Genomic DNA, 12,321 nt, shown 5'->3' on the forward strand with positions numbered 1-12,321 from the left:
TGGACCTCGTTCTAGAGACTATTTGGAAGCTCCACTCAACTCCACCCCTCCTATTCCAGGCCCAGTCCCTGAGAAAGCCAGATTGGCAGCTCCTTCTCTGGAACTGCTCAAGACTGCCTACGGGTGTACTTAAAAGCCGGCCCACAGATCTGCCATATGCTGTCTCTCCTGCCTCCCCGGGAATCACCCAGCAATGTTCTTTGTTTTATTAAATCTGGATGTATTCAGTCAGTTTAATTTGGCTTCTTGTTTTGGCAGAGGAACCCAATAACTGGAGATCCAGTATTTATTATAGACCAGACTGGCCTTGAACTCACAGAGGTCCACCTATTTCTGCCTCCTACGTGGAGTGCCGGGGCTAAAGGCACATGCCAGCACCTCCCGGTTTGTATGTATACTCTTAAAGTAGAAAATAACTCAGTTTTCACTGATACTACCTTCAATTCAACTGTTTTTAGTTTTCTAATTTCAGAGGTTTAGAAGACCACAGTTAACAAACTCAAGTATCATCTCAATGTTTTAGGACCTTCGTGAAGCCGTGGGCTATTTTCAGACTCTGGTATTTAATAACAGTTACAGACCACAGTGAGTGAGCAGGCCAGGAAGCCAAGAAGAATATGGCATCATTAAAACATGAGAGTTCAGGGATGGCGCCTCCTGGGTAGCATACTTGCCTAGTGTTCACAAAACTCTCGGCTGACTCTCCAGTACCAGGGAAATGTGTGGTGGTGTGCATCTGTCCTCCTAGGATTTGGGATCATCCTTGGGGGTCGAGGTCCACCTACGTCACTTAAGAACATGTTTCAAAAGCTTTAAAGCATTAGGCACATTCTTATTAAACAGCTTGGTTATAGGTGCCAAATGTGGTGAGCTTTATGGTTCATTGGGCAGAGCTGGCTATGTTTTATGCCAAAAACTTCAAAGAATGTTCCGGAGATGGCCTAACTTACTGGCAGTTTCTAGCTAAGACCCAAACTTAGAACAAAGTTTGTTTTTTCTCTTCTTCTTCTTCTCCTCCTCCTCCTTCTTCTTTTTTCCCCTCCCCTCTTTCTCTTAGAAACCTTTACTACTATACTTTCAGGGTCTGTTTCTACAGTTCATTAAATTAAGAGCTTGTATTATGAAATGTGAGACATTTTACAGGACACTTTAGTTTCTATGTCAATGACACAAATTTTAAGATAGATGTGAGGACTGGATTAAAGAGATTAAAATATCTATGGACTTATTTTTACACTGACTGGACAACTATAAAAGGACATGTTTGAGAGGCTCCCCAGTATTTGGTTGTGGATGGGAGAGATAGAGAGCTCAGTGGTCAAGAGCACTGGCTCCCACCTTAGACTTTCTCTAGCTGATACTTAATTGCCCTAAGTTCTGAATTTAAATCATGGCTTAAGCCATTTTCCTCTCTCAAAGCTATTGAAGATTTTTTTTTCCCCAGGGGCTGAAGAGATGGATCAATAGTTAAGAACACTGGGTTCGATTCCCAGCACCTACATGGTTGTTCACAACCATTGGAAGCTACAATTTCAGTGGACCCAACACCCTCTTCTGACTTTTATGGGCACCATGTACACATGTGGTGCACATACATACATACATGCAGACAAAACTCACACATACGTGAAATAAAATCAATAGCTGGGCGGTGGTGGCACACACATTTGATCCCAGCACTCAGGAGGCAGAGGCAGGTGAATCTGAGTTCGAGGCCAGCCCGGTCTATAAGAGCTAGTTCCAGGATAGGCTCCAAAGCTGCAAAGAGAAACCCTGTCTTGAAAAGCCAAATAAATATATAAAATCAATAAACCTTAAAATGTTTTTAAAGAATATTTGCTTGTAAAACTGGTTATTAAACCTTACTAATTATTGTATTATGTTATTATGTTATATAAGAAAATGTTCATATTTTATGAAAATTTTTAAAAAATTACGTGTGTGCATCTATTTGTGGGCATGAACGTTGCAGGTGCCCCCAGGGACCAGGAGAGGCCATCTGGTCCCCCTAGAGCCGGAATTAAAGGTGGTGTGAGCTGCCAGGTGTGGGTGCTGGGAAGCAAACTCAGGTCCATTGAAAGAACAGTAAGTGTTCCACTACTGGGCCACCTCTAAAGCCCAGAAGATGCTGGTGTTTCAGAGGACAAAATTACGTGCTATCTCGGATGTGCTTCGAAGTGTTTTGTCAAAGGACAAAGATGTGAAGCCAACATCTGCTGAATACTCGGAATCAAAGCAATCAGGGTTCTTATATGTCTCAAAAGTAAAAAAGTTCAAGAAAATTCTTTTCTTCTGAGATTGGGTCTTGCTACATTAGCCCAGGCTGGCTTCCTCCTCTTTCAGCTCCACAGGCCCTGGGATAACAGATATGCCTCCCCCGCAGCTGACTGGCAAAGGTTGCCACTTGCTGCTCTGCTACCTTTATACATTTCCTGACAGTGAGGATATAGAATCTAAAGTTATCCGAAATTTTCATTTCCTGAAGTTGCCCTACATCGCATGTCTGTTTCTACCCAGAGGAGGTCATTCTCCACCGACTAGCTACAGTTCCATTTAAAAACACAAACCCTGCCGTCTTACTCTCCGCTTAAACCCTTCAAGGGATTCCAGTTTCTGAAATGTTCCTGTGGGAGCTGGCTGTTTCTGCTACCTCCTGCCTCTGGCCTAGCCTTGCTGCTTCTTTCAGATCTTCAGCGGCCAGGGTCTGTATAGGCCCATGACCTTCCCTGTGTGCTCTGGGGGTTCGTTCTCTTAGACACCCTCCTCCACCTATTGTCTTCTCCCTCCTGCAGTCCAGTTCTTTTCATTTGTGATTTTTACGGTTTGCCCTTTGTCCCAAGTCCGAAATCTCCATGTGTATTTTATTTACTGCAGCACAGCCATCAACACTCCATTTTATCAGCTCGCTAAGAAACGTGTCTTTCTGAGCTTCCAGTCCTGTGCCATAGGATAACGCTGGAGAGATGGCTCAGAGGTTAAAAGCACTGGCTGGTTTCCCAGAGGTCCTGAGTTCAATCCCCAGCATCCATACTGCAGCTTATAACCGTCTGTAACTCCAGTTCCAGGTCAGCTGATACCCACACGCCAGTGCACATAAAGTTTATTTATTTATTTTTTACGTATTAGGAAGAGGGGATTTGGCTCAAGTTTTAGAAGAAGCAGGCCTGAGGGAAAGGAAGAGTTGTTTGGAAGAAGCACCAGAGGGCAATACGTGGTAATTAGGCTCCTAAGTGACTCGGTCACTAAGAGGCTGTCAGGGCATCACGGTGGTTCTCTGTGTGTCTGAATTAATTTTCTGGTTTGTGACGCTTATCTGCTCAGTCAGTGCCGAACCTGCAGCTTAGCCCTTCAAAGTGCAGGGAAGGAATCACAGTCCCTCACTACTGGGCCAAGGAGTCAGGGGACAGGAGGCATCTGAGGGGCGTGGGGCTCTCCTGTGCAGCTAAGGGAGCCACGGTCAAGGAGACATGCAAAAGAGTACCAGTGCACAACAGGGCGAGAGCTGAACACCATGTTCTCAACACAGAATACGCACAAAATCCTAGTAAGATGGTTAACAAGTTAGAGTCTAACCATAAACTTGTGTAGAGTTGCACAATCTTATTTTCAAAACAACACTACCTACATAGCGTTTAGGCAGAAGGCACCAGAACGCGTGTAAAAAATTAAAGAGAACATATGCATCCCCAGATTACGTGGGACATTTAGAAAAGTTCCGTACACTGGGTCACATAGCAAGCCTCAGTCTACATCAGAATTCAATCCTGGTGAATCTAGTGGCAGGGAGGTAAAGGAGGAGAGAACATAAGATAGCAGGTTCTTTGACAAAGGAAAAGAACTACAGCATGAGACATGGGATGAGTGATGAGGAGGGACGTGGAGGGAGAAGGGAGCAGAAAGAAAGGGAGAGGAGTAAATCAGAACTTTCTACAGAAGTAACTGTTGAGTATTATAAAAATGTCAGCATCGGGCTATGCATTGTGATATACGCGTACACATTAACATCCGTCCATACCCTCAGCTCTGGGAGAACAAGATTACCTATTCAAGGCCACCCTGAACTACACAGTGAAACTTTGTCTCAAAACAAGCAGCAGGAGAGCCACAAGGTCAAAGGTCACAGAAGATAAAGACTGGTGCCAACTGTCCAGGAGAAAGAAGACTAAAGACACAGGACAGGAAGCAAGGCACGGCCCAGGACTTTCTGTAGCCATGAAATACGTTATTAGGACAATTGGGAAACTCTGGAGAGGTTGTAGACTAGATAAATCTTTTCTAAACATTGGTTTCCTGGATTTTAAAGACTGGTCTATGGTTATAGAGAGACTACCCTTGTTTTAGGAAATAAGATTGGAGTACTAGGGGGTAACAAATCATCATGCCTGTAGATTAAGTGGTTCAGACACGCTCTGCACATATGGCCCTGCACGGCCAAAGACAAAGTAAACAGGGGAACTAACTCCAGGGAACCTGTGATGGGTGTATGGGGAGTGTTCATCATATCTCTTTCTCTTTAAAAAAATGTATTCAGCGTGTGGAGGTGGGGGGTGGGGTGTGTGTGTGTATACACGTGTGTACAGGCATGTGTCTGCCACAGTGCCTGTGGAGGCCAGAGAACAACTTTCTGGAGCCCTTTTCTCCTCCCACATTGTTTCCTAGGCAGAGTGCCTTGCTGCTGTGCTGTGCTTTGTGTCCAGGCCAGCCGGCCGGCCGGCGAGTGTTGTTCATCCCCAGCTCCCATCCTGTGTAGGGGTGCTGGGTTTACAGGTGTGCAACTGTGCCACCCTCTTTTTACAAAGATTTGGGGGGCTGAACTAAAAAAGAACCAAAAGTACAAAAAGAACCTTTACCTACCCAACCACTCTCGGGCCCCTCTTTCAATTTTTCTAAAAGTTTGAAATTAAGTAAAAGAAAAAAATTTTTTTTTGCTATGTACATATGTCTCAAAAAATTTTAAGTTCCTGTAGTCAAGATCTATTATCCCCCTTATGTTTTAAATATTTCATAATTTAAAAGGAAAAGCTAAATCTAGCCAATTGTCCTTAAAAGGAGCTGTTGTTCACCGCACACAAGGTCACCTGTGGACAGGACAAAGTGCCCTCAGTCCCGCATTCCCCCTAAGGCTTTAAGCCCACAGGATACAGAAGCTGGAAGTGACCTGTCCAGCTCTGGCTCAGCAGCCTATTATCTGTAAACAGCAGGGGCCTTTTTTCTCTGTTTATGTGACAGGACACAGAGATGATAAACACTTCAAAGAAATCTTATAAAACATGTTGACATGTTCCGCTCCTCTGCAGTCAAGATGTATACGTTTCACCAGAAGCAAAGTACTGCGCTAATACGGAAAGGGTCTGAAGATGAATAAAAGGGGCCGTGAGGTGGCTGGCTCAGCACGTAAGGACACTCGCCCAGCAAGCCTGGCCACCTGAGTCTGATCTGCAGAACCCATGATGGCTAGAGAACAGACTGAAAGTGTTCCTCTGACTTCCACGGGTGCACTGTGGTAGGAGCATGCCTACACACACACACACACACACACACACACACACACACACACACACACACACACACTAAATACACAAACAATGAAATAAGGAGACGTGAACACTTACTCCAAACCCACAACCCAACAAGGAGAAGGACCTGGAATGAGTTTGTCAGCGGCTTTATGCTCAGCTCACTTTCATTTCTGGAAAGGTTTCGTTTATCCAGCTTTATTAGGGTGGAGGAACCCAAACAGAAGTCAACCTATCCCTCACTACACACGCAGTGAGTGATAAGGCTGGAATTTGCCTTCTCTGGGTCAATCCACAACACCATATTTTGTGTCGCCGATGATGAACTCAGCCGGAATGGGGATGAGTCACGCTGGACAGATGAGGAGGTCAAAAGCCACCCTGTAGGAAATGCTCAAAACCTCTCGAGGTTAGAGCGGAAACTTCAAAATCTCCATGAGTTAGCTACCTTGTGGGATTCTGGGATTTGAAGGCCAGCATACCTGATCTTTACAGGATGGCTAAAGAGCCCTTTGTGCTCCCCCAACCTAAATGAGACAAGCTGATAGGTCAGTCATAATTTTAGTGTATACAAAAGAAGACAGAAACATCTGCCAAAACCAAAACCAACATTTAAAGCAGCTGGGATGAATGATCGGGCACACATTTTCCTGCATCTTAAACACCATGAGGCAGTTCTAGAGAGCCTGTGGCTTTATAGACCTGTGTCCAAGCACGGCTCTCCGCCCCTTTTTATTGTTAATTTTTACTACAGTTTATGTGGCTGAGTATGGCCTTGAACTCATGACCCTCCTGTGTCAGCCTCTCAGGTGCCAGAGTTATGGCTATGTACTACCATGCTCAGCCGTTTCCTGTCCGATTTGATATGAGCTAGAAACTGATCTAATGAGTCACTCTGCTCTTCAGTATGTAACCTCCCTGGTTGTAGTTTCCTTGTCTGTATAAAAAAGAAATAATAAAGGCCTCACATCCCAGCCCTGGGACCCTGTCTTGAAAAATCAAACCAAACCAAACCGAAACCAAAAACCTTAAATGAAACCAATTCAAACAACAAATACAGACAACAAACAAACAAACAAACATCCTATCTCGTTAAGATCAGTGGGGGAATCATAAAGGTCTGAGATACGCAGTGAGTGCCCATGCGTGTTCTTCTCCTCCCACGGCTGGACACACATCTTACAGCAATGACCGTGTGTGTGTGTGTGTGTGTGTGTGTGTGTGTGTGTGTGTGTGTGTGTATGTGTGACGGTTCAGCCTTACCACACTGCAGAGTCTGTGCTAAGCACACTCTACAGGAATTCACTGACTTAATACTCACTGCAGCCCTCACAAGGAACACCTCCATTTTATCAATGAAGATAATGAGACACAGGCAGGATTTTACCAACGAAGGTGAAGAGCCACAGGGCAGGACAAACAAGTTTTCCCCAGTTCAATCGGGCGGGCACTAAATGACAGAGCCAGAACTCGCTCCAGACAGCCGGGCTCAGAACCAGGGTCTCTGTCACCCCGTGTGGGTGACTATGCTGTCAGAGCCTCCCCTCCACATCCTTTTGCTCTGTTTCCCGAATCGAGAAGGCATCTATGAAGGTAGAGTCACATAGGGGGAGGAATAGCAGGCATTTGATTCTTTTTTTTATTCTTTGTTGTTCTTTGCATAATATTTTAAAAATTTCAATATCAATCCATTGAAATTAATACTTCAAGAGAATTTACTAAGCTATATTGCATCTCTACAAGTAGACATCTAGGATGTTTGTTCAATTTCCATAACCTTTGTGGATAATAACTGTTAATAGTTATAGAATGTGACCATTTTTCAATAATGTCATTTATTAATAAATTGCTATAACTAAACACATATTACATAAAGCAAAGAGAGAAATTGGCGAGTGAGTCATAAATCATTTGCTTTTAAGGATGATTTTTTAAACCTACCAGTCACAAAAATGTACTATAAATTGTTCTCCTGTGTCAAGGAGGATACGAATGATTGCTCTCCTATTAGCAAGCTGGAACTGCCAATTTAAGCATTTTTTTTTATATAAAACACAAAATATAAGCTTAATTCTCTAGGAAATTTACCATAAAATTCCTCCTTAAAGGTGTCATTTGAGGAACTGAGAATGTAGAAAATAGGTATAAATCATTACAGAATTACAAAAACAACTTTGGTGATAAAATCTTTGTACACTATTTTTAAAAAGGAAAACAAAACTAGGCTGGTGATGATGCACACCTTTAATACCAGCACTTTGGAGGCAGAGGCAGGGGGAATCTCTGGAAGTTCGAGGCCAGCCTGCTCTACAGAGTGAGTTCCAGGACAGCCAGGGCTTCAGAGAAAAGCCCTTTCTCGAAAAATCAGAAAAGTATGTATTAATGGAAAAAGTTCCCAAATAACTTACAAGAAAATATGAGCCAGCATTAACTGATCTTGGCATGAAGGATAGATGCAACGTGTTTTCCAAATATGTGCCTCTGATACCAGAGGCATGGGAGGACACTACTGACCAATAATCGTGCCAAGACATGCCTAGGACATTAATTCCTCAGTTGTCTTTGCCCATCAGTAACCCAAGATTGCCATAAAATATATACTCTAAACAGTGTGCACAAACAGCAGATTACGTGTATTACGTGGTCCAGTATCTTATGCAGACCCTTGTACAGTTTTACTATTTTTGTTGTTGTTTTGTTTGTTTGTTTTGGAGACAGAGATTCTGTAAATATCCCAGACTAGCCTGGGACTCATTATTGTCCTTCCCAGCCTTCTGAGTGTTAGGATTATAGATCAAGTCACCATGCCTGGTTTCTTTTTCTTTCTTTTTTCTTTCTTTCTTTTTTTTTTTCCATAATTTTTAAAATTTAAATTTGCAACAAGCTTGTCTTACATGTCAATCCCAGTCCCCTCCTCCCTCCCCTCTTACCCCCAACCCCTTTCCCACCCCCTTTCTGCTCCTCAGGGAGGGTGAGGCCTTCCATGGGGGTCTTCAAAGTCTGTCACATCTTTGGAGTAGGGCCTAGGCCCTCCCCCATGTGTCTAGGCTGAGAGAGCATCCCTCTATGTGGAATGGGCTCCCAAAGTCCATTCATATACTAGGGATAAATACTGATCCACCACCAGAGGCCCCATAGACTGCCCAGGCCTCCTAACTGACACCCATGTTCAGGGGGTCTGGGTCTGTCCTATGCTGGTTTCCCAGCTATCAGCTCCCCTTGTTCAGGTCAGCTATTTCTGTGGGTTTCTCCAGCCTGGTCTTGAGCCCTTTGCTCATCACTCCTCCCTCTGTGCAACCGGATTCCAGGAGTCTGGCTCAGTGTAGCTGTGAACTCTGCTTCTGCTTCCATCAGCTACTGGATGAAGGCTCTAGGATGGCATATAAAGTAGACATCAATGTCATTATAGGGGAAGGACATTTAAGGCAGCCTCTCCACTATTGCTTAGATTGTTAGTTGGGGTCATCCTTGTAGATCTCTGGACATTTCCCTAGTGCCAGATTTCTCTTTAAACCTACAATGGCTCTCGCTATTTTTTATTTTTATTTTTTTATTATTGTTTTCTTATTTTACATATTGATCCCAGTTCCCTCTCCCTCCCTCTGTCCTTCCCTCCATCCCTCCCTTTTTAACTCCCCCCCCACCCCCCAAACCCCCCCCCACAGGGAAGGTGATGCCTTCCAGGAAGGATCATCAGAATCGTCAAGTCATTTGGAGCCTCTAGGCTAAGGGAGTATCCCTCCACGGGGAATGTGCTCCCTGGCTCTCTCTATTATGGTATCTCTTTTCTAGATCTCCTCTATTCTTTCCCTGACTCAATCTTCCTGCTCCCTCCTGTCCTCCTCTCCCATCCTCTTCTCCCCTTCTCTTTCTCCTAACTCCCTCTCCCTGCCTCAGTTCCCAATTTGCTCAGGAGATCTTGCCCCTTTCCCTTCTGTGGAGAACCATGTACGTCTCTCTTAGCGTCTTCCTGGTTTATTAGCTTCTCTAGCAGTGTGGATTGTAGGTTGGTGATTCTTTGTCCTACGTCTAAAATCCATATATGAGTGAGCACATACCATGTTTGTCTTTTTGTGACTGGGTTACCTCACTCAGGATGGTTTCTTCTAGTTCCATCCATTTGCCTGTGAATTTCAAGATTCCATTGTTTCCTTCCTCTGAGTAGCACTCCATTGTGTGTATGTACCACATTTTCTCCACCCTATTTTCAGCTGAGGGGCCTCTAGGTTGCTCCCAGGTTCTCCATGCCTGGTTTCTTACAGCAGACACTTGACAGCCGCCTATCTTTAGACATCCTGGAGCCGTCACTTGTCCTCAGCAACTTCAACATTCATTAGCACAGAGAGGTCCTGAGACGTGCTACAGTGGAAAACAAATTTCATTAGTTACTTTTTGGCTGTCGTGATTCAACACCGAGATTAAAAGCAACTATGGAAGAAAGAGTTTATTTTGGCTTGCGGTCTATGGGGGTTGGGGACAGGGATAAAAGTCCGCCATGACAGGGGGGCCAGCATGGCTGTAAGCAGACACAGTGGCAGGGGTAGGGAAGCTGAGCAATCAAGCTTTAGCACCAAGCAGAGGGAGCAAACTGGAAGTGTAGTGTGTGGGAGGCACCAGGAGGCTGCGCCACTAACTCGGGACCCAGTGTCCCACTGCCCAAACCCATGGGGGCATTTCTCATTCCAAGTCCCGCACCGACTGAGACTGAGACTGATTTCCTTCAGCACGATGCCCACTAACCTCCGTATGAGTCATGGTGCACACCCTAAAAAAAAAATGCTTGGGTAGGAAAGTGCAGATCTACAACTTGAATTCCAATCAGTTATGACCACACAGGGAGTCTGTTTTGAGGGGTGGGTGTGGGGTGGGGTCATCTTCGGCCATGTGCTGTCATCCTAGCCCCCACAAGGTGATGGTAGAAAGATTGAGGCCAGCCTGGGCTAGAGGGTCAAGAATGATGGTCTGCTGCCACATACTGAGACCCTGTTTTAGCAAAAGAAAACGGCAAAGCGGGAAAAACCTCTTTTATGCCTGCAGCACAGGCCTGTAATTGCAGCTTCAGGCAGAGGCAGGAGATGGAGGGCTCAAGGGCCTGTCTGGGCTATAGCGTGAGTTCCAGACTAGCCTAGACTACATGGACCTTGTCTCAAAACAAAAACTCAAAAGAAACCTGAGGCCGCAACTCAGTTGTACAGCTTGTTTCTAGCACTCATGGGGCTCTAGGTTCACTTTTCAGCATTACAAATAAAAATGGATGCAGCTTTGGAACAACTCCTATTACACTTATTTATCCATGCACGCCTGTAAAACACACATGGAAGTCAGAAAACCACTCTGGGGTCTGCTCTCACGTTCCTCCATGGAGATCTGAGGGGTCAAACTCAGCCTTGCCAGTGGAGGTGGATGCCTTTACCCACAGCACAATCTCACCAGCTCAGGTCTACCTCTATGTTAAATGTGTGTGAATGGATACCCAGGCTTTTAGCAGATTTGCTTGTAGCCCTAATCATGCCCCTTATGAGCAGTAAAGTACCTAACCTCCTGTGGCACTCTCTCCATCCCTGAAACAGAAACGGTCATAATGGTGTCTGTTTCAAAGACATTTTAATGTTAACTAAATATGTGGGAAGATTGGTATAGAGTTGATGGTAGAAGGGTGCTAATCTAGTCCCTGAGCTCCTTCATGCATGCAGGGGAAGAGCTTGATCCTGCTTCAGTTTGCCGGCCTGCCCCTTTCTGAATGGAGATGGAGGAGGCGCGGATGGGGAGGGGATGGAGGGGAAGTGTGTGTGTGTGTGTGGGGGGGGGGTGTAGGAGGGGAGAAGGGAGGAGAAACTTTAGATGTAAAATAAATGAAAATTTTAATGAATAAAATAGCGAAAAGGTCCTAATAGCTATTATTATTGTTATCATTAAACAATTTTGGCTTCTTTAAAAACAACAATAAGCATTGTGGACCTCAACCCTACACAAAGAACAGGCAACTAAGGAATTCGGAGAGGAGGAGATGAGCACACCGATTGGGTGTCCAATACCAAATGGTCAGCCTTGAAAACATACTACAGTAACACTATACAGACTGGCCAGGTTTTATTTATGTGTTTAGAAACATATGTTTATATAAATATATGTATGTAACAGTAATTAATGAAAAAGGAAGCCACGGGTTTTTAAATATTATTTTAATTGAAATAATAATCAGATAACTTTAAGAAAACAAGTGAGCAGAAATAATCAGAGAGGAAAAATTATCCTGAGAGAAAAGAATTATGTATTTATTTAGCACCAAGAACAGTGTTTTATATATATATATATATATATATCATACAGTTACAGTTTGAAACCATGAATTTGAAAGAGGCCCGGGGGGGAGGCATATGTGAGCATTTGGATGGAGGAAACGGAAGGAGGAAATGTAATTATATTATAATCTAAACAAATAGAAATAATCTCTTAAAAATGCACATATTTGTGGGCTAAGAGTCTACCTCAGTTGGTAGAGCACTTGCCCATCACGCATGAAAACCCAGTTACAATCCTCAGCACTGCATGGGCTAGGTGCAGTGGTATGTACCTACATCTCAGCATTTGGGAGGTAGAGGCAGAGGACAGAAGTTCATCCTTTACTATAGTGAGTTTCAGGTCTGCTTGGGCTAATGAGTATCTCAAAAAATAAAAATATACACTGTATATACATAGGAAACCTTAATGCTAACTGCTAACAGGCCACATTACCTTTCTTTTAGATTTGTTTTCTAAACATTCTATGGCAAGTCATTCTTTTAATACTTAAGAAGACAGGCTG

Source organism: Phodopus roborovskii, unplaced genomic scaffold (genome assembly GCF_943737965.1).
Source record: "Phodopus roborovskii unplaced genomic scaffold, PHOROB, whole genome shotgun sequence".
NCBI classification, from domain to species: Eukaryota; Metazoa; Chordata; class Mammalia; order Rodentia; family Cricetidae; genus Phodopus; species Phodopus roborovskii.